This window comes from Lepidochelys olivacea (genome assembly GCF_965140295.1).
Source record: "Lepidochelys olivacea isolate rLepOli2 genome assembly, chromosome: 2".
In the NCBI taxonomy this organism is placed as follows: Eukaryota; Metazoa; Chordata; order Testudines; family Cheloniidae; genus Lepidochelys; species Lepidochelys olivacea.
The window spans coordinates 191971243-191994672 of record NC_140412.1 but is presented as its reverse complement, the minus strand read 5'-3'; the positions used below and the strand labels follow the sequence as shown (position 1 = coordinate 191994672).

Below are 23430 nucleotides of genomic sequence, written 5' to 3'. Positions count from 1 at the left end.
AGCCACTGGGAATCGTCCCAGACCTGCAACACTATGCGGTCCCACCAGTCTGTGCTTGTTTCCCGAGCCCAGAATCGGCGTTCCACAGCATGAACCTGCCCCATTAGCACCATGATGCATGCATTGGCAGGGCCCATGCTTTCAGAGAAATCTGTGTCCATGTCCTGATCACTCACGGGACCGCGCTGACGTCGCCTCCTCGCCCGGTATCGCGTTGCCATGTTCTGGTGCTGCATATACTGCTGGATAATGCGTGTGGTGGTTGATGTGCTCCTAATTGCCAAAATGAGCTCAGCGGCCTCCATGCTTGCCTTGGTATGGCGTCCGCACAGAAAGAAGGCGCGGAACGATTGTCTGCCGTTGCTCTGACGGAGGGAGGGGCGACTGACGACACGGCTTACAGGGTTGGCTTCAGGGAGCTAAAATCAACAAAGGGTGTGCCTGTACATCAAGGAGTATTTCAGGCAGGACTGCATGGAGGTTTCCAATAAGAAATGGTGCACCAAAGTTATCGTTGTTATTGGAACAAGGAGGTTAGCCTGGCCTCTGATTGATACATGGCTAGATTAACCTCGCTGCGCCTTCTCTGTGACTGACTGCAGTGTGATCTAGACAGGGGAGGAGGAAAATGAGTACAAAACAAATCTGGTCTATTTCTTGTTCTGACCCACTCCATCTATCCTTTACATCTTTGGCTGGCAGCAGACAAAAAAGGCGCGAAATGATTGTCTGCCCTTGCTTTCACGGGGGGAGGGAGGATGGGAACGGGGTCCTGACGATATGTACCCAGAACCACCCGCGACAATGTTTTAGCCCCATCAGGCATTGGGATATCAACCCAGAATTCCAATGGGCAGCGGAGACTGCGGGAACTGTGGGATAGCTACCCACAGTGCAACGCTCCAGAAGTCGACACTTGCCTCGGTACTGTGGAAGCGCTCCGCCGAGTTAATGCACTTAATGCACTTAGAGCATTTTCTGTGGGGACACACACACTCGAATATATAAAACCGATTTCAAAAAAACCGACTTCTATAAATTCGACCCAATTTCGTAGTGTAGACATACCCTAAAATATCTATTCATGTGTCTTGCTCTCAATTCAAAGCTATGTGTATAGTGCATCATAAAATTATAACAGTACTTTTCCAGTTTATCATGAAATAAGTCCAAAATGTTTATCTGAACCTTTATATTTTCCTCTACCCTTTCTGCCTCATTCTGCCCTCCTACACATGCAAAACAAGTGGGAACTTGTATCTGCAGCTGTCTGGGCTAAGTGCAGAGGGACTGCTTCCCAACAGCATCTTGGCATAAGAAAGCAGAGAAATATATGTAGTCTGCTTTGAGTTCAGTTCATAGTGGATGTACTGAATATAAGCTAACAAGTGGGTGGAGAATGGGAAAGATATTGAGATAAAAGGTGCTCACTGATGGGTCCTGCATTTTGAAATTGGGTTTGATAATTAGAAACCTATACTCCAGACCAAAGGACAAACAGATGGATTAGGGGTTTTGATGTTTCCTGCCACCATATGTTGAGGGTTGTATTCTGAAGCAGTTGTTTTACTGGCATCCTGGAAGTGAAGAAGAGGAATCAGAGGGAGCTGGTAGCAGCTGTCTGCTTCTGCATTAGTAAACACAAAGGCTGTGTTTCAAAAAGAGCTAAATGACATGTCCAGGCTGTGTAGCAGTGGGGAATACTAATCATGGGGCTCTATGAAATGAGGCCTGTTGATGAAAATCCTATAAATTAGCACAAGAGCTAAAAGCTCTAAAAGTTGCCGTGGTAACTTTTCCCATTTATATATATTTATAACTCACATGCAGTAGAGAAGCTTAGCATTCAGAGCATATGAGCAGTCAACTTTGATTTCTAGACTATTTGGAATTGAAGCTCATATATCAGTAGAAAGATAGAGACAATGTATGGAAAACGAAGGTCACAGATTTGAGTTACAGCTTCAACACAATAAAGCCCGCCAAATTAGTAATATACAGGCAATCACCTCCTTTTTGGTGTAGATTTGATAACTTACTAGTTTGCAAGAAGCAACTCAACCAATAAAATTTAGTTTCTAAAACAATTTACTTATACTGAATGAATACAGAAAATCTTCCTACTTAGCCTGATCCAAAGTTCATCCAAATCAATGGAAAGACACCCATTGACTTCTGTGGGTTTTGAATCAAGCCCTAGGCATCTCCATTAGAAGTGATATTAGGACAAGCTGTAGCCAACAAATAAATAGAAACGTATGTGCTTTTATACAGCACCCAATAAGACAAGATCCTTTGTCTTACATACAATAGTTAGTATATCATATAATCACCTAGCCCCCATGATAATGACAGGAACATTTACCTCACCCCCTCTTCTCTTCCCTCTCTCTGCAATAATTCTCCTTCTGAAGTCAGCTGTGGCTCACGAAAGCTTATGCTCAAATAAATTTGTTAGTCTCTCAGGTGCCACAAGTCCTCCTGTTCTTTTTATTAGGACATGGAAGGCTCCAAAGCGCAGTTAGAAAACACTTCAATGTTGGTAATTTGGGGCTTGATCCAAACCCTATTGAAACATCCCATTGGCTTCAATGGGTTTTGTATCAGATTCTCGGCTCCTTACTAATGCATGCCAGTGATTAGGAATCACTAACAAATCACAGAAACAAAGGCTCCCCTCACTGCACTTGTTGTTAGCTCTCACTGTAATTACAGCACAACAGTGCTTTTGCGCTGCAACTCTTTTCAGAGGCTCTGAAAGCAATTCATTAAGAGTCATTTAAAAACATACTTCTGTGATGTCCATATAACGGAACCCTTTAACAGGTGGAGGAACCACAGAAGAACAAAGATTAAGAGATTTATTTGTTCATTCTCTCTCATGGTGCTTTTTCCATTGGTTATAATGGAAATGCAAGTCTACTCTCTCATATATAGATAAAGATAATTTGTGTGTGTTTGGTATGAGGCACTGACAAAAGCTCACACCTGGACTGAAGTCTTATGTAATATATGAATATTAGAAATGCTTTTCCAAAATGCCCTGTAAAGAACACTAAAGACAGAATATTTGGGGGGGGGGCTTACTTTTTACAGGCATGTTAACATATTTCCCCTGTTTGTGATTTCTAGCAACAGCACACCCTTCAACTATTTGGCTAATTAGCACACTATTCTTTTTTTTTTTGGGGGGGGGTGGGGGGTCTGGATAGCATTAGGTTTTTGAGAGGTCGGGAACAGAGCCAAAGACTCCTGACTTCCAGCCCCTTCTCTAACCACTGCACAAGTCTATTTCCTAAAAGTAGCAAATAATTTACCCTTTACATCCATCCCAGCTCTGGTCAACTTCTATAGTCATATAAATTGCTACAAAAATTAAAATGAGAGTTAACAATGGCAAAATGCAAAGTGTCAACACTAAGTTGAATATAAATTACCATTTAATGAGAGAAGTTGATAGGTGAAGTGGATCCTTCCAAAGGAGAGAAAATGCTGTGAAAAGTATTTTTTTATCCCACTTTTGATTCTTTGTGACTCAAGCAACAATCCAAAAAGATTTCAAGTGACAGTTACTGAAAAACTGCAGAAACTCTTCACAAAATGAACAAGGAGGATCAGGAGACTCCTTGATTGTGTTATTGCAAACATCGGACAGCTCTCATACCATAGGTAATTTAGTCTGGCAGAAGGGTAGAAGGTCTCAGAACAAAATGCTGAGAGTGTAAATGGAAATATACACACACTGACAATTCAAACGGACTCATCATAGAACCAGCTGGTTCAATTACAAGGGTATAAAAGAAAGCCACTGGAAGGAAATTAAGACATCTGATATATAACAAAATAAGGCATAAGAATGTATCACATCTAGCCAATACTTTGTTTCACGTAAATGAGAGAAAACCACATGAATAGCTAAGGCATTGATCCTGCAAAGACTTACGCACATACTTAATTTTATATGGTGTGAGTAGTCCCATGGAAATCAACAGATTTACTTTCAGTGTGTAATGTCGCGTGTGTTTAAGTAAAAAATTATATATATATATGTATATGTTGGTGGCTTTTTGCCTTTTGGTTTCCGAGCCTTTAGTATTCACTTCTCTCCAACAATGAGAGTTAGAAATTTACTTTAAAAAAATTAAAACTAAGATGTTCACATAACTTGACTCCAGGAGCTGGAGCTTTAAGACCAGCACTAGTACCACAAGAGTCCTGATAAAATCATGGGAGTTGGCAACACTGAAAAAAAAATATCACGTACCTCCTTGACTGATTCTAAGCTCTTGAGCGTCTGCTACGTTGCCTTTTCAAGCTTCTTTCTGAGATAGAGAGAATAATAGGGCAGGATCAAAGAGTTCCTGCAGGGAAAACTTTAGGAAACACAAAACTCAGAAGAAAGCTGAGGCTGAGAGATTTCTGTTTTGTTGATATTTACATCATTAAAGGCAAACCCATGGAAGGTTGTACATGGACTTTATCCGGTGCTTATATAGTCTTTTTGGGAAAGGGTGGAAACTCCACCTGCATATATAAACAATATGATATATGAAGTCAGTAATCTACTAGCATTAAATTGGAGCTCTATATCCACAGCACCTTCCAAAGGTGTCTTGACATGGGATATATATATTTTAGTGGTTGTGACTGATGGCATTTAGATTCTATTTTATTTTTTTCTCTAAAGCTTTCTACTTTAGCCCAATGTCTGTGCTGATTATAGAAGAAAGTATAGAAATGAAGTGATAATCACAGCTTTTTTAATTAAAAAATTGTGTTTAGGAGAAAATGGTCTTTGTCCCAGTAAGTGAGGCCTAGAAGTCTGGTAGAATTACTTCTTCATCTGAAGGTACTTGAAATAATTAAGGCTGAGTTACCCTACCGTAGTATCAAATAAAGGTGAACCTGGAACGAAACTAAAGACCCCCAAACCTCAGCACTTCTTAGGCATATCTCTGCTACCTAACAAACCAAGTTGGGAGCCTTCACAAAAATCTGATACAAAACCATTTTAAAAAATAATCTCAACAATAGGAAAAGATGAAGGATCTGATTCTTCACTCCCTTGCTGGTTGCCTAATCATTTATACCTGTACAACCTAGGAATAAAATGCTACCAGATTAGAAGGATAGTATTTTATACCAGCTTTGCAAAGATATTGTCAAGGTTCCTTCCCCACTCTGAACTCTAGGGTACAGATGTGGGGACCTGCATGAAAAACCCCCTACGCTTATTTTTACCAGCTTAGGTTAAAACTTCCCCAAGGTACAAACTATTTTACCTTTTGCCCCTGGACTTTATTGCTGCCACCAAGTATCTAACATATAACAGGGAAAGAGCCCTCTTGGAAACGTCTTTCCCCAAAAAATCCTCCCAAACCCTACACCCCCTTTCCTGGGGAAGGCTTGATAAAAATCCTCACCAATTGGTACAAGTGAGCACAGACTCAAACCCTTGGATCTTAAGAACAATGAAAAAGCAATCAGGTTCTTAAAAGAAAAAATTTAATTGAAGAAAAAGTAAAAGAATCACCTCTGTAAAATCAGGATGGTAAACACCTTACAGGGTAATCAGATTCAAAACAGAGAATCCCTCTAGGCAAAACCTTAAGTTACAAAAAGATACAAAAACAGGAATACACATTCCATTCAGCACAACTTATTTTATCAGCCATTTAAACAAATAGAATCTAACGCATATCTAACTAGATTGCTTATTAAGCCTTTACAGGAGTTCTGACCTGCATTCTTGCTCTGGTCCTGGCAAAAGCAACACACTGACAGAGAGAACCCTTTGTTTCTCCCCCCCCCCAGCTTTGAAAGTATCTTGTCTCCTCATTGGTCATTTTGTGTCAGGTGCCAGCGAGGTTATCCTAGCTTCTTAACCCTTTACAGGTATTTTTCCCTCTGGCCAGGAGGGATTTAAAGGTGGTTAGCCTTCCCTTTTTATTTATGACAGGTATAAATGGCTAAAAAAAAAAGGCACAAAGCAAGCAGAGAATGAAGCTTCATATAATAATTCAGCATAATGTAGTAATGGATTGGAAGTTCCTCCCTTTACTGGGTATTGCAAACTGCTAGTTTTACCTGGCAGATGGTTATAGGATTGTTTCCTTCAGTTTAAAACCGATCCTACAACAAAGGCTTCTGCTACTAATCCTAAGAAAGGGATGTCAAGAATTGTACTGGGAGAGATCCTCCTGGTTATATTCTAGCTTTGGAATTACAATAGCCTTGTCATTTACTGCAATGACTCTGTTTATATGGAATAACAGCATGATAAATCATGCATGCCACTATTTTACATACATGGTATACTACCAGTTTAAAGCTGCACCAATGCCTCCATCCTTTCTTGCCTTTCCCTCAGCAGAGAATTTTTTTTTAAATGGCTGATTTTCACTTAAAGATTCTGAGTAGATGAAATTTTCAAGAGAGCCTAAGTGACTTAGTCAACTAAGTCTCATTTTCAAAAGTGAAAGCTGCTGAAAGTCAATGGGATTTAGTCTCTTAAGTGCCTAAGTCACTTTTGAAAATGGGAACTAGGAGCCTTAGGTGCTTTTTGAACATTTTACCCTCTATGTTTCTAGGAAGATAAAGTGTTATTGTTGTCAATCTCATAATAGAGAGACTGCTGGGAAAGAGATACCTCTGAGTCTTTTGGAACATTTCCATAATTGGATTGTCCCTAAAACTTTTTTTTAAAAGGGAACTGATGAACACATACAGCAGATTTGTTCTTCCTGTGAAATCTGAATGTCACCATCAATCTTTCTTAGCAGCTACCAACAACAAGAGGGTAAAATAATTCAGCTCTGCTGTTTTGAGCAGTGACTAAATAATGCACCTGAAATTAAGTAAAATCTAATAAGGAGACACGCTATATTATTGGAAGAAGTTCTATTGCTGACAGCGACACGAATTATTGCACAGAAAGGGCTCTAGATATTGTTGATCTTGACAGGAAACACAACGCTACTTGGTAGGGGAGCAGAACATGAAAATTCACATTGAACAATCAATGGCTGTAGGCTCCAGGCAGATAGCACCCTTGCACCTTGTGTCTCTACTATTTTGATCAGCATTTAAAAGACAAACAGAAATAAATGTTCAAAAACTAAATGACCTAGTCACTGCAGTAGGCTTGATCAAGGTAACTAATAATGCAAGTTCTCCATGAATTTAGATTTTAAAAGCAGTCCTGAGCTTTCTCCCAGATCCTGTAATCACTGTCAAAGTGATTTCCCCCCTAACCCTCCCAGCTGCTTCATAGAAAATCATCGGCCTTTGAATGAAGTATAAAAATAGAAAATATCACCTGACAGCAAGTTTTCAGTTCTTCAAAATGTTGTTTTAATATCAAAGACAAGAGGGCAAATTCCACCAGAAGATACTTGCGTGTTCATTGTACATTTCATCTTTGGAAATCAGGTGTCTTAATTTAAATGGGAACATGGGATACTGTCTTAGGAAATTGCTTAGCTTTAAGCTCTTAATGCTGTACACTGTATAAATCACAGCTGGAGAGTTTAAGGTATTTGATGCACCAGAAACAATGCTTACTTAAGAGAGAAAAACCTACATTTACCCAGCTTTAAGGGCCTGATTCTCATTTGTACAAAGAGTACCACTGATTAGTAAGTTGAGGTCCAAATATACAGAAGAGCTACACAGCACTAAAAACCAAGAACAGTGTACAGCACAGAAACTAAGCACTCAAAGCAATCTGTTCCCTATACAGATATTTATGTCTGGATTTTAATTTTAAACTAGCAAACAAGTAGGTTTTATTTCTGTAATTAACAAATAATCTATATGCACAAATACTTCATGCAAATACCACCACATCAACAATCAGTACCCAGATTCTAGAGTATTTGCAATACATAGGAACATCAAAAACGCATTAGATCTTTGTCCCTAACTGTTCACTGATCCTGTGCACAGTTCTGACTGTAATGATGCCAAGTGTATTGGTGGCTTTAAAAAACATTAATTCATATAACTGCCTGTGCTATGCATGAAAGGTCCTTGGTTTATATAAGGGTCACATGAACCTACACAAGTTCTCTTATACAAAATGTTAGGTGGGAACAGACATGAAAGGTTCCTATGAGTCTGGAACCCAATGCCTCACTGTACTTCTCCTTTCTAAGTAAAGCCCTAGTTTTTATTTCCCTCTGTGTAATCTAAACCTCAGACTGGTACAAACATGCTTAAAATAAATAATAATATAATAATAATAAAAAAAAATCTAGTCTTAAACAGCAATACGATTAATAGAAAAGTGTGTTTTCCCACAATATTTTGAGGTGCATTCTCAATAACAGGACCTCAAAGTAACTGAAGACCTCAAAAAGCTGACAAATAGCTCTTTCTGCTTCAGATATATTATGAGCCATTGAACCCAGCTCCAGAAACTCCTGAGGAAAGTATTGCAGAGCTCCTAAATCATTCTGAAAATATCTAGCCCTCATATACAGTCCTATCATTTTGTTAGTGTAGCGAGGCAATGACTCACCAGTGTGGCGCCTCCTGCTGGTCGTCCTGGGCATTAGCTTTTCCAGCCTGGAGCGCCCTCTGCAGGTCAGTGTCTCACCTGCCACTGGCCCCCTTGTCCCTCTTGGACCCCGGTGCCCCTCTACATCAGGGTTCTGCCCCCAGTAGTAACCCACAATCTGGGTCTCCCCACCCAGGGGAACCCCCAACCCTCTATCCCCACCTTGCCTCAGTGGCTACTGCCAGTCGCCATCTAGCCCCCGCTCACTGGGGAAGACTGCAGTCTGGAAACGACTCATCATCGGCAGCGGGGGTTGGACCAGCTGCCTCTGCCTATTCCCAGGCTACCCCTCTGTAGCCGCAGTACCTTTCCTGGCCATTAGCAAGGCCTGCAGCCTGGGGGTTTTCCAGGCTGGAACTCCCCAGCTCCACTCCACTCCACTCCAAGTACCCTTTTCTCCCAAGCAGCCAGGTCCTTCTCTCTCTCTACTGCTAGAGAGAGTGTCTACCTGAGCTCTTGGCTCACAGCCCTTTTATAGGGCCAGCTGTGGCCTGATTGAGGCATGGCCCCAACCGTGGCTGCCTTCCCAATCAGCCTAGGCTTTTCCCTCAGCCCCAGCCCTCTCCAAGGGCTGGCTTTAACACTTTTGAGCCAGAGTGGTGTGACTGCCCCACTACAGTTAGCCATAAATTATGTTTGCCACACAGTATAACAATTCAATATTAGCCTGACGATTGATGTATGAAGTGTCCTCCGTCCCACAGCAAGGATGTCAATTATATATATTTTTGCCTGGTGCAAAGATTTGGTTATATGAACATCCTGCTGCTCACGTGCTGAAGCACTGATTCTGTAACTATGCTGAATCCATACACAGAGTGGTTAGTTTTCAGAACTGTCCCAACGTTAGAGGAAATACATCAGCAGATGACTGAACAGGAATATTAAGTCAGACTAATACATCAAAGTAAGCTGTTGCTTGGATGATGCATTACACTAAAATTATTCCTATACATCAGCAGAGAATTGTTGTTCTAATGATGCATTTGTGTAATACATTATTAAAGTGAGACACATCAATGATGGATACCTCAGAAGTTAGCTTAATTCAAGGGAGAAAGAATCCAGATGCAGATTCAGTCATTACAAAATGAAACCCAACACACACACACACACACAGAATACTGCAAGACACCTTCTTAGCACCAGGTGAAAAGGGTGAGACTAAAGTAGATTTTCTGACAATATTTCCAGTGCCTCAGGTTCTGAGTTTGACCCTGTCCAGGGGCATGGGAATTTCTGAATAGGATGAACACTTATAATGGCTCCCAAGAAGTTGAGGAACTTGTTGCTTTTGAGAAATTGGCCACTGCACAGTGTTTCTTATGCAGCTACTGCCTCGAACATGGACATTCAGCTCACATTTTCCCTTCCTCCTGCTCCTCTGCCCCCCATTTCTATGCAATTTATGTTCTTTCCAACTACACTTAAACCTGAAAATGCTCGTTTCACCAGACTTAGTATCTTCCTCTCCTTATTAGTCTTTCATAGACATAATAGTATCACCAGTTGGGATAGGCTTATGAAGATATGACTTAGACCAACTTCATTTCAGTTGCATAAAATCTGACTGTCCAAAAGAAATGTAACATAAAATGGGCTCCTGAAATCTCAACATACATTAAAACCTGTCAATTCAAGTTCTGAGGGTATAGTGTTCTGACACTGTCCTGCCACCCTGGACGTCCTAGCAGAAGTAAAAAGAAAGCTACTGCTTTAGGCCTTTTATATAGCTGAGTCAGGGCCACTGCCTCAGTTCCTGTTGAACGTTTAACTGTCACTCTTTAAATTAGCCATTGCAGGACTGGCTGCTACTAGGGTGACCCGATTTTATAGGGATTGTTCTGATATTCAGGGCTTTGTCTTATAGGGGAACCTATTAACCCATCCCGATTTTTCACGCTTGTTATCTAGTCACCCTAGCTGCTACCTAATAGAAGCTGTTATAAGGGAGTGGCTAGTTTGATCTGTTAAACAGATTCTGGATTAAGCGGAAAGAAGTCACTGCCATTTTCTCAGCTATGGGCAGTGGTGAGCTGGACCCGGTTTGCACCGGTTCGCTAGAACCGGTTGTTAAATTTAGAAGCCCTTTTAGAACCGGTTGTTCCACGAGGGACAATCGGTTCTAAAAGGGCTTCTAAATTTAACCCGCCAAAAGTGGCACCTTAGGCACTGACTCCATGGGTGCTCCAGAGCTGGAGCACCCACGGGAAAAATTTGGTGGGTGCAGAGCACCCACCGGCAGCTCCCCGCCCCACTCCCGGCCCCAGCTCACCTCCGCTCCGCCTCTGAACGCGCCACCCTTCTCTGCTTCTCTGCGCCCCCCCAGGCTTCCCGCGAATCAGCTATTTGCATGGGAAGCTGGGGCAGGCGGAGAAGCAGGCCGCAGCTTCCCACTCAGGCCCAGGGAGGCAGAGGTGAGCACTGCAGCAGGTAATCCAGGGGAGGGGGAGCACGCAGGGGAACCGCTCCCCGCCCCAGCTCACCTCCGCCACCTTCAGCTTGAGCGGGAAGCTGCCGCCTGCTTCTCAGCCCTCCCAGGCTTCCCGCCGAACAGCTGATTTGCGGGAAGCCGGGGGAGGGGGCAGAGAAGCAGAGCGGGGCAGTGCGTTCAGGGGCAGAGGCAGAGCGGAGGTGAGGTGAGCTGGGGCCGGGCGTGGGGTGGGGAGCTGCCGGTGGGTGCTCTGCATCCTCCAAATTTTCCCCGTGGGTGCTCCAGCCCCGGAGTACCCAGGGAGTCAACACCTAAGGTGCCACTTTTGATGTGATCAGTGGGGGAGTAGCCGCTCCCCCTGCTCCCCCCCAGCTATGCTCCCGCGCCCGTAGGAGCCAGAAGGATCTGCCGGATGCTTCCTGGGAGCTGCCCCAGGTAAGCACCTCCGGGACTGCCCGCCTCGCCCCCCGGCAAGGTCCCTCTGGCTCTTAGGGGTGGGCACCCACTACGGTAACCCACAAGACCCTCCTGCCCGGTTCTGGGGGCAGTCAGGGGACAGGGGAGAGGGGTGGATGGGGCAGGAGTCCCGGGGGCGGGGGTGGGCAACAACCCCCTCATGGGGTGAGGAGGGAACCCATTGTTAAGATTTTGGCAGCTCATCACTGACTATGGGTTGATAAACTGGCCGGAAGAGAGACTTTTAGCTTTCCCAGGGAAGAGCCCAGACTCCTCTTCCCCTCTAGATAAGCTGCAGCCAGAATGCATCATTCAGGTATCTGCTGAGAGGTGCATATATAAATCTGTACATGGGGATCAGTTATTGTGCACAGAAACAACTTTTATTGGTCCTGGACAAATGCTGTATTTTCTTGAGTGCCATCTACTAGCACATTGCCTATTAACATGCATACAGCATCACTTCTGTGGAGCACTCTCGGAACAATCCACAAATTCTCTAGTCTAGGCACACCTATATGGGGACACTCAGGAAAGTTAAAGTGAATTAATTAGAGATGTGAATTTAGTGTGCATTAGTTAGAGCACATTAAACCCCTGTGTGGATGCTCTCATTCTGACGTAAAGTGGACTTAGATTGATTTTGCTTAATTATTCACACCCTTTTCAGCTTAACCTTCCTGAGTGTCCCTGTCTACACACATTCTCAGAGGGCTAAATAAACTGATTATCTCTTTCATGATCTGGGGAAGGAATGAAAAGAGACAACACTGCAGCGATTTGGGGAGATGTGTATGCATTGGTAAGAACCATTCATATTCTTCTGATCACACCGACATGTGCACTGATCAGAAATGGTGTGCAGGGCAGGGAAGGCAGAGATATCTGCAAGGTTTGGATAGAATTCTCACCCTCCCTTTTCAGGAGTTCACCTTCAACACAAAAGAAAAGGAAATGGAAAGAAACTCCATTCTTTGGTATGAAAGTTCCCCAGAAACCTTTCCCCTCTGCCTCTTCCTGTTTCAAATAGATTCACTTAACAGGACAAGTCACCTACCAACTCATTTTAGGGAGGTGTTCTCCTTCACAAATTTGCATCACATAGAGGTTTCCACACCCTGCAACCATTGGACTTACTGAACCTTCTGATGCAGGAATTAAAGGAATGTAACTGCCATTGGAAAGCTCACTGGTGTAGATCTTCGAGGAGAAAGGCAGCTTATTATGACAAGAAGAAAACTAAGGATCATATTTAATTTATTTAAAGATAAAACCATCATAGAATATTAGGGTTGGAAAAGACCTCAGGAGGTCATCTAGTCCAATCCCCTGCTCAAAGCAGGACCAACACCAACTAAATCATCCCAGCCAGTGCTTTGTCAAGCCGGGCTTTAAAAACCTCTAAGGATGGAAATTCCACCACCTCCCTAAGTAACGCATTCCTGTGCTTCACCACCATCCTAGTGAAATAGTGTTTTCCTAATATCCAACCTAGACCTCCCCCACTGCAACTGGAGATCTTGTTCTGTCATCTGCCACCACTGAGAACAGCCTAGCTCCATTCTCTTTGGAACCTTCCTTCAGGTAGTTGAAGGCTGCAATCAAATCCCCTCACTCTTGTCTTCTGCAGACTAAATAACCCAAGTTCCCTCAGACCCCAAATCATTTTCGTTGCCCTCCACTGGACTCTCTCTCCAATTTGTCCACATCCCTTCTGTAGTGGGGGGACCAAAACTGGACGAAATACTCCAGGTGTGGCCTCACCAGTGCCGAATAGAGGAGAATAATCACTTCCCTCAATCTGCTGGCAATGCTCCTACTAATACAGCCCAATATGCCGTTGGCCTTCTTGGCAACGAGGGCACACTGCTGACTCATATCCAGCTTCTTGGCCACTGTAATCCCCAGGTCCTTTTCTGCAGAACTGCTGCTTAGCCAGTCAGTCCCCAGCCTGTAGCAGTGCATGGGAGTCTTCCTTCCTAAGTGCAGGACTCTGCACTTGTCCTTGCTGAACCTCATCAGATTTCTTTTGGCCCAATCCTCCAATTTGTCTAGATCACTCCTGACCCTATTCCCTATCCTCCAGCGTATCTACCTCTCCCCCCAGCTTAGTGTCATCTGTGAACTTGCTGAGGGTGCAATTCATCTCATCATCCAGATCATTAATAAAGATGTTGAACAAAACCGGCCCCAGGACCGACCCCTGGGGCAGTCTGTTTGATACCGGCTGCCAACTAGACATCGAGCCATTAATCACTACCCGTTGAGCCCAACAATCTAGCCAGCTTTCTATCCACCTTATAGTCCATTCATCTAATCCATACTCCTTTAACTTGCTGGCAAGAATACATGCTTCCATTCATTTGTATTTTTTGATTCTTGAGTAATTCACTGAAGTCTGAGAGCACTTTTAAACTCAGACATATGGCTTCTGGTGGATTTTTTTCCCCCCTCAGAATTTTGTTCAGTCAAAGATTACACTGGCAAATGAAATATTTAAACTTGCTCTTATCTTCCAAGTGCTCGAGATGGATTATAATTCATCTCTGCAATATTTTAAAATTAAAATATTAATTAAAAATGCTGTTCAGTTGTAAAGGTCTTAATCTTTCCTATGTTGCTCCTGCTCATCTGTCTAGATCTGCTGCTTTTTGCAATTAGTATTTTCTACTGTTGTGACCAGAGTAGAGCGGAGGGAATTTTGGGGAATTTTGCACTTTCTTGTTAGAGTTAGTGTCTCAGTTTAGAACCGTTGTGCAGAGGCAAGTACTGTTCAGTTGTCCAAGGTAACAAAAGTCCAACTCAGCCTTTACATAAACTTGTTTATGAAAGTTGGCAAAAAATGGGGCCAAAGGTGGTACAAACTGGATTTTTTAGGTTAAAAACTGTGATAAGGGGACTTCAAGGCTCCTGGTAATGTTACAGGTTTGTATGACAATGAGCTGAAAGGTTTTAGAAATGGGATGAAATGTTTATAATCAAAATTGCTGCAATGTGTTTTGATTGGTTAATTTTAATGGAATGAGGTTGCCACTGTTTCTTGAATATTCTTCAGGTGGGGATCCCTTCATAGGAAGGGGAAGGGGCCGGGGGGGGACTAATGACACAGGTGGGAACAAAGAAGCAAGATTTACCATCATGGCTGCTACCCCCACTATCTCCTTTCATGATCCACCATGATACCACCAGGCATTCATCGTCCTGATCCTGAAAGATGTCCTGAGAAGAGAGAGGTAATCAGATGATATTTTCACCTCTATCAGTTTCAGCTACCTCCCAAACAACACCTGGGATGTGAGACTTGGGTACCTACTGTCATCTCCTTTTGCATATGTAATTTTCCCTTGCCTGTTTTATTTCTTCTCTTTTCTATCTTTCTCCTTTTGTCTTTTATCTAAAAAGAGTCTGGCTTAGCCATCCAAGAGCCAAAACAATAACCTCTTTTGCAACTCTGTTGACCAAAGAGATGGCTAAAAACAATACCTTCAATAGCCCAATGCTGACACAAGTTTGCCAGGCTTTAGAGTGGCTGATCAGACTGTGTGCTGGGCCTATGTTTCTCTGGCAGCGAGAATGCCAGAGATAGAAAATACATTTCCTGTCTTTGCTATTCTTTTCTCTCCCATTCTGTACAGATTTGTTTTATATCGTCTTCAAGAAAACAGGATTAGGCTCCCATAATAGCAACAGTTCCAGGCCACCTAAACTGACATTTTCTCTTTTTCCCCTAAAAGGACAGTTAATACCATCTAAAAGACTGTCAACAGGAGGCTTTCCCATATAAACCTCTCTACAGCTACAGGAAAATGAGGATACTGATAAAATGAAAGCCCTATTTAATACTTTACATTTCAAACTGTTTTGCCTTCTTTTTCTGTGTTTTCAATTACAGGTTTAAAAGATGTTTAAATGGTGGTTATACAGTAAGGGTACACCAGCAATAACTTGTCACAAAACCCCTAGACCACACTTAACCATTTAATGGAATTGTGAAGGCATTCCATTAATAACTTATCCTGTGTTGGCCCGAATACACCCATTTTTCAGCACAACAGACTTCTTGACTCAGAGCTTCAGAGATATATCGATAGACATAGGTTGTTCAGTATGCATGTATGCACGTATACATATGAGATACTGCATATATATTTATATATATTGAATCCTACCATAAATATATTGCCGATACACAACCAGTCTGGCAGTAAAATGGGCACACTGCATGGATTCAACAATCGAGAAAAGCAGCAAGGCTACTATATTTCACGATATTGTATCCTAATATTCATGCCTGAAAACACTGAGGTTGAGAGCCACAAAGACATTGCCCCTTCAAATCCTACCTGCCCAGAGAATAAGTTCAAAAGACAGTTGGGGGTGGAAGAAAGGTAATTATGGATCAACAGGAACAATCCATTATTACTGAGGAAACTAAAACAAAAAACAAAAATGCTTTCACCTTCAGTAAATGATCCCAAATCTTCGAAATTAGTTGTCAATAAAACCCTGGGAACACCACCCTTCATCTTTTAAGGTCTTTTTTTTCCTGCAAGAACTTGAGCATTGCAGCATTTGAGTATTGCAAAGTACTGGAAAGGAAGACATAGAATACAGGGCTTGTCAAAAATTTTCCATCAAAACAATTTTTCAATGGAAAATTGCATTTTTTAATAAACTAACTTTTTGTATGCAAAATATCCACTTTCCAAAGACAATTTTGATTTTTCAACAAAAAATGAATGCCTGAAAACAGAAACATTTTGCTCAAATATATTTAAGTTTTCATCCACAATTTTTGAGCATTCATATTTCTGCCCCCCAAAACTAAAATTTTTCAATGGAAAAAAGATGACATTTTTGACCAGCTCTGATGATATGATTGTACTCAAGAAAAAATAATCTCACTTTACACAAACCTAAAGGCAGTGAACCTACATATGAATGATTCTAGCACACACTATCATGCTGTAAAATATAAAGCTGATAGAGCAGAGACCTGAGTCAAAAGCAATTCAACTCTCAGCCTGCATCTCTGAAGCAGTCTTGCCTGACAAGTATTTCAGACTGAGAGGACTAAACCAAATCTTCAGGGAATCTTGCAATTACTTAGTGGAGAGAGCAGAGAAATAAGTGTTACAAAACTAAATGCTGTGAAAGCCAAGACTATAACAGGGTTCAAAAAAGAGCTAGATAAGTTCATGGAGGATAGGTCCATCAATGACTATTAGCCAGGATGGACTGGGATGGTGTCCCTAGCCCCTGTTTGCCAGAAGCTGGGAATGAGCAACAGGGCATGGATCACTTGATGATTACCTGTCCTTTCATTCCCTCTGGGGCACCTGGCAATGGCCACAGTCAGAAGACAGGGTACTGGGCTAGATGGATCATTGGTCTGACCCACTATGGCAGCTCTTATGTTCTTATGTTCTCTATAGCAGTTTTGCATTTTTTGTGAGTTATTTATTGATGCTAAAGCACCGTAAGTTAAAGCAGTGGAGACAATGGCCCGATCCTCATGTCTGGCCAAGTTGTTCTTGACAGAGGAACTGGGGACTGAGGAAGGCGGTGCCCCAAATCCACTTTCCCATTCCCACCATCCTTTCAGACGTTGGCATAACTTAGAGCCGAATACATCGAGGGAATCCTCAGCTGCCCTATTTGGTCAGCTCTCATCCCCTGGACCAAGGATGGGGCCAGGATATTTCTCTATTAATTTTCACAATGTAATCTTTAGTCTTGACTATGTGGTTAACGCAATGATTTACTTAAGAATATGCCCCTTGCCACTACAACAGTGCTAATGGTTATTCAGTTACAGTCAATCCAGGATCGAGAACCCAGCCCAAGAATCTTGTAAATCTATTACAAGTAAGAGAGATTTAAAATCACAAAAGAACAGTGATTGGTGAAACGTTCCTACTGAAAGACTTTTGGTTAAGGAATTATCTGACTGTGTCCATTGTGATCTTGTATTTTCTTCATATAAACCGAACTGAACCACCCAACTGAATCCATGACATTGCTATTATGCAACCTGCAGTTCAGCCAGTGAAGCAATTCAGATGAGAGTGAAACAAAATATTTAAAGAAAAGGAAGAAACATTTATATTTCAGAATGGCTCAGTTGGTTGCCTGACCTTACACAACCTGGCACCTGATTAAAACTCTGGTACTTGCCAAAGACCTATCACTGCATCATCTCCATCAGGATCGGTCACTGGCTGCCTCTTTTGGTATTAAATAAGAGTGACACATTTTGATCAAGGATGAAACAGAAAACATAACCTGCTTAAAGGTGAAGGCTGATTTAAACTGTCATAAACAGGACAAAGGGCTTCATCTAGACATTTGTACCATCCATCACCATTGTATCCAAGTCCCTCACAAGATTCAGTACCAAACATGCCAGAGATTTGCATGTTTCTTTCCTTCCTTCTCTCCCCTATTGATCAGAATCAGTTTGTTTTGCTTGATTTTGTTGTTGTTGATGTTCGTTTGAGGGTGGCGGTTGGTTTGCTGTTGTGAAAGGCTAGGTCAGTGAAGTGATATATGCATTTTTTACTGGTGAGTTTATTGGCTATTTCAATCTCTGCCAGAAAGTTCCCTCTTCCATACTCACCTGTTTTATTCCAGTGGAAGGTAGCTGTCATGGGAAGTCATGGCTGCAGAGTGGGTGATTCCCTGAGACAGCCTGGTCCAATACCATTAAGTTCTCTGAATGTCAGAGCTGAAACCGTGAACTTAGCTACATAGTCAATGGGGGGATGCTAGTGAATGGAGCTCAGGAGTAACATGCTCTTGGTATCTTGTGTTGTCAAGTAAGCAATTTACTGCATTCTAATCCAATCAGAGCGTTCTCATGGTTGGTGGTTTCATTCTTTAGAGCAATTGCAATAAACGCGCCTAAAATTCACAAATACATGGATCACCATGGATAAATCTAATCAGATGGGCACAGTGTTTTGGTCAGGCACAGACAGAAAGCAGCACTTTTAGCTAGCTGGATTCCCAGTAGTAGTGAGGAGTCAAGAAGGATGCCTAGTCTGTGGATCATCTTGGCAAATTGGAGGGCAGATGCCCTCAGTGGAGGAAGCAAACTTTTCAAAGCATTTCCTTCTCACCACCAGCACTGCACCCCTATCTTGCCTGGGTTCAGCTTCAGGGCAAGAGTGTCCAGCGAAGGGCAACAAAAATGATTAGGGGACTGGAACACATGAGTTATGAGGAGAGGCTGAGGGAGCTGGGATTGTTTAGCCTGCAGAAGAGAAGAATGAGGGGGGATTTGATAGCTGCTTTCAACTACCTGAAAGGGGGTTCCAAAGAGGATGGCTCTAGACTGTTCTCAATGGTAGCAGATGACAGAACGAGGAGTAATGGTCTCAAGTTGCAGTGGGGGAGGTTTAGATTGGATATTAGGAAAAACTTTTTCACTAAGAGGGTGGTGAAACACTGGAATGCGTTACCTAGGGAGGTGGTAGAATCTCCTTCCTTAGAGGTTTTTAAGGTCAGGCTTGACAAAGCCCTGGCTGGGATGATTTAACTGGGAATTGGTCCTGCTTTGAGCAGGGAGTTGGACTAGATGACCTTCTGGGGTCCCTTCCAACCCTGATATTCTATGATTCTATGATTCTATGATTCAACCAAATAATAGTCACTGGTTGATCTGGGATCTTCCATACAGCACTGTACTCATTTTAAATCAACAGGTTCCTTGCAAAACTACAATGACTGCAAATGACTACACTGGCTCCATGGATGCAACTGATCCTCCTGTGTTCTCAGAATCTGAACTGATACTTTGATGATGGAGGGGCTCTATTCACATACCTCCCAACTCTTCAAGTGGCTACAGTGGGACACAACTGGTCACCACTAATCCCTGGGGAGCCATCACCACTGTAGCCACCAGCCCCAGCACTTCGCCTGCCAAGTCCATGCCATGCTGAGCCCTTGCCTTCCAGCCCAGCCCACACTGGTATAGTGTCACTCCCTCCATCCCTGAGCCCCCATGCAGTCACTGAGCATGCCCAAGGGGCTGAGCATGCCAAGAAACAGCTGAAGCCACTGCCCTCCATAGTTCTGTCCCAGACAGCGGTACACACCCTGCATAATGTGCGTACAACTGCGGGCAACATTGAATGTGGGAAATGTTCTATTTCAACTGGGACAAGGAGCCTGGGGTGGGGGCGGCGGTGAGGGTGGGGGGGTCACAACAGAACAGTCTTGTGAAACTCAGGATTGGGGGAGGTATGTACACCCTGAGCTATGCCTGTAGGACTCCTCTAAGACAATCTCCACAGGATGTGGTAAAGAGAGCCAGACATACACATCCAATATTTCCCGTCTGTAGAAAGGGAGACTAGATCCCACATTTTACTTTAGAAACTACCCAGGGCACCAGTGCAGATATCATGGGCCAGGTGCTTATTTAGTATAAATTGGCAAAGTTCCACTGACATCAATGGCACTGCTCTCATTTACATCAGTCAAGGATCTCACCCTACAGGAGTGATTTGAGTTATGTCTCCTCCTGCCAATATGGTGGCCGTACGCCCCCACCTTATCCTTGTCTGGCTGGTAAAATATGTGCGGCAGGTCCCACATCCCACCCTGTCACTGTTTTCCTTTAGCATGGCAGCAAAGCAGACCCTGCAATGTATCCCCAGGCCCACCCAGAGCCAAACAGATGTTTGGATCAGAAAAGGGCAGTTTTGCCCAATGTATTTTGAATGAGGAACACACACCGACCCCATGCCTTTCAATTCATTTGTCCCAACTGTTCAAATGAGTTTTCTGAGAGCACTACTGTCACCATAACAACTGTATGGTCAGTGGAGATGCCACAAGCAATCACAAGGCAAAAGGGGCTTTGATTTAAAGGTTTGGAGTGTGAACCAAGCAAGTTGTCTTGGGCCCTCAAATCACTTCAGTGGGAGTCACAGGTGCGTGGCATCTGGCAGGATTGAAACAGAACAAAAAAATGGAGGGAAAGAATTTCTCTTGCAAAACACCTTCTCCTGACTTTAAACTTCCATGTCTGTTTTGCATCCTTCTTTGTATACAGTTTGTTTAACTAGACTTCAACTGCGCCTAATACTGAGAGACCCTTCCCGTCCCTTCTACACATTGGCCAGGTTTCCAGAGTTTCCTTGTGGCAATACTCACAGCTCACATTGCCAGTTTTTGACAGATGATTTGCTGCTCTGGAATTAGATTCAGCGGATAAGAACTGAGCATTCAGAGGACACAAAGTGTCACTAATGTTCTCCATCTCTAACAAGAATAGGTGCTATTTCACATTGATGTGATTCATTAAGGCAGCCAGAGAGAGAAGCGGGATTCTTTGCGCTGCTGAGTCACTGGCATCCAGTGAAGGTAACTTGTGGAATTATTACTTTACTTTCACAAATTCTGCATCCTGCTCCAAAAAAAGGAATGATTACTATAGATTCTGTAATCACTGGGTCTGATGGCCTCCACTCGTACAGGAGGGGAAAAGCAGGGACATTTCTGCAAGATTCTTCTCCTGAGATTTATCACCAGTTCTTCTGTCTGGACAGGAATTTCTTATTCAATGTTGTGAGCAGAATACTCACTTTCTATGAGATTTTGCTCTAGAAACCAAATTATAAAATCCAGTCAGAAAAGAGAAATACCACCATGTGATCAGTCTCAGATAAGCAACACTGGTTGAATATCAAGACTCAAGTAATAATCAAAATTCTCGATACATTTCATTGAACAGCAAGTACATTTGAGAGAACAGCAATGTGCTTCACCGACAATCCACAACAGAAAGACAAAAATCCATTAAATAAATTATTCATTGCAAACTGTTTGTTCAGTTATAAGCATGTTAAAGATGAGGAAGGGTCTCTCTCTGCAGAATAGTTAAGACTCTTAGGGTATGTCTACACTGCAATACACCACCCGTGGCTGGGCCACATCAGCTGACTTGGGCTCACAGGGTTCAGGCTGCAGGGCTATAAAAATCTCAGTGTAGACATTCTGGCTCAGGCTGGAGCACGAGCTTTGGCTGGAGGATGGGTTCGGAGACCCTGCGAGGAGGGAGGGTTAGCCTGAACACCTACTCTGCAATTTTATAGCTCCGCAGCGTGATCTCTGAGAGCCCAAGTCAGCTGACACAGGCCTGCCACGGGTGTTTCACTGCAGTTAGACATATCCTCGGGCCTTGAATCTCCTCTTATTTACATAGGCGTTCCACTGACATAAGTCAGGAGCACCTCATTGAATTAAATGGAATTACCTCAGTGTAAGTGAGAGGAAAATCAGGCCCTTACAATCAAATTCTACCCTTAGGTAGATGCAATGGATTAATGGGAGTTGTACCCACGTATCTGATGGCAGACTTTGCCTCTCAGTAGATTTTCTAACTGGATAAAAATGATTTTTTTCTACTAGAGCCTCCTGTTCCTGAAATAAAATATTTATTATAGTTCACATTATCATTCCTTGAAATGAGGGCTGCTGGTATAGCTCTGCAGGTTTAAAAACTACTGGAAACCTTTCAAAGTCACTCTTAAGATTTAAGGTATTATGAATTGTCCACTGCAGTTACACAAAGTGAATGCTACCTCATGCTTGACTGATTGATTTTTACCTAATTTTAGATCCTTTTCAACATTTTAAATTGCATTACTAGATTGAGATATAAAAAAACTTTGCTGTATATAAATGTTCAGAATATCTCCTAAGGAAAACCAAATAAACTGCATTCAGGGTTACACTTAAACAACAACAAAATCTCAAACACTGAAAACCTATAGTTTAAGTTGCTAATCAAAAGAAGCAGAGACAGGCAAAAAGGCGTCCTTTAAAAAGTGCAAGTTAAATCCCAGTGAGGAAAACAGAAAGGAGCATAAACTCTGGCAAATTAAGTGTAAAAATATAATTAGGAAGGCCAAAAAAGCATTTGAAGAACAGCTAGCCAAAGACTCAAAAAGTAATAGCAAAAAAAATGTTTGAATACATCAGAAGCAGGAAGCCTGCTAAACAACCAGTGGGGCCACTGGATGATCAAGGTGCTAAAGGAGCAGTCAAGGACAATAAGGCCATTGCAGAGAAACTAAATGAATTCTTTGTATCGGTCTTCACTGCTCAGGATGTGAGGGAGATTGCCACTTTTTTTAGGTGACAAAGCTGAGGAACTGTCCCCGATTGAGGTGTCAATAGAGGAGATTTTGGAACAAATTGATAAACTAAACAGTAATAAGTCACCAGGACCAGATGGGATTCACCCAAGAGTTCTGAAGGAACTCAAATGTGAAATTGGAGAACTACTAACTACTACTAATAGTCTGTAACCTATCATTTAAATCAGCTTCTGTACCAAATTACTGGAGGATAGCTAATGTGATGCCAATTTTTAAAAAGGGCTCCAGAGGTGATCCCAGCAACTACAGGCTGGTCAACATGGTTTTTGTAAAGGGAAATCATGCCTCACAAATCTACTAGAATTTTTTGAGGGAGTCAACAAGCATGGGGACAAGGAGGATCGAGTGGATATAGTGTACTTAGATTTTCAGAAAGCCTTTGACAAGGTCCCTCATCAAAGGCTCTTAAGCAAAGTAAGCTGTCATGGGATAAGTAGGAAGGTCCTCTCATGGATTGGTAACTGGTTAAAATATAGGAAACAAAGGGTAGGAATAAATGGTCAGTTTTCAGAATGGAGAGATGTAAATAATGGTATCCCCTACGGGTCTGTACTGGCTCCAGTCCTATTCAACATATTCATAAATGATCTGGAAAAAGGGGTAAACAGTGAGGTGGAAAAATATGCAGATGATACAAAACTATTCTTCCCCCTCCCAGGTTCCTTATCCCAGTGTCTTTGCCCAATCAGTCATAGTTTTCACCCTACACCTAGCTCCCTGTCCAATCTGTTTCCCCTCCCACCAACCCTCATTTCCCTGTGACTGGTTCCTAATCCTAGTCTCTTTGTCCCCCCATTCCCCATTTC

At 42.6% G+C, this 23430-nt stretch overlaps 1 protein-coding gene across 3 annotated transcripts in view; it reads right to left on the bottom strand.

Moving 5' to 3' along the window:
* Positions 1-23430, bottom strand: part of CPNE4 (copine 4) — a 333548-nt gene that overhangs the window by 267537 nt on the left and 42581 nt on the right. Inside the window, exon 2 of one of the 3 annotated variants that reach the window (XM_084619842.1) lies at positions 4265-4322. The exons of the other annotated variants lie outside the window; for them this stretch is intronic. The gene's annotated coding sequence lies outside the window, so the exon portion shown is untranslated. The remainder of the gene's footprint in view (positions 1-4264; positions 4323-23430) is intronic. 3 annotated transcript variants of the gene reach the window in all.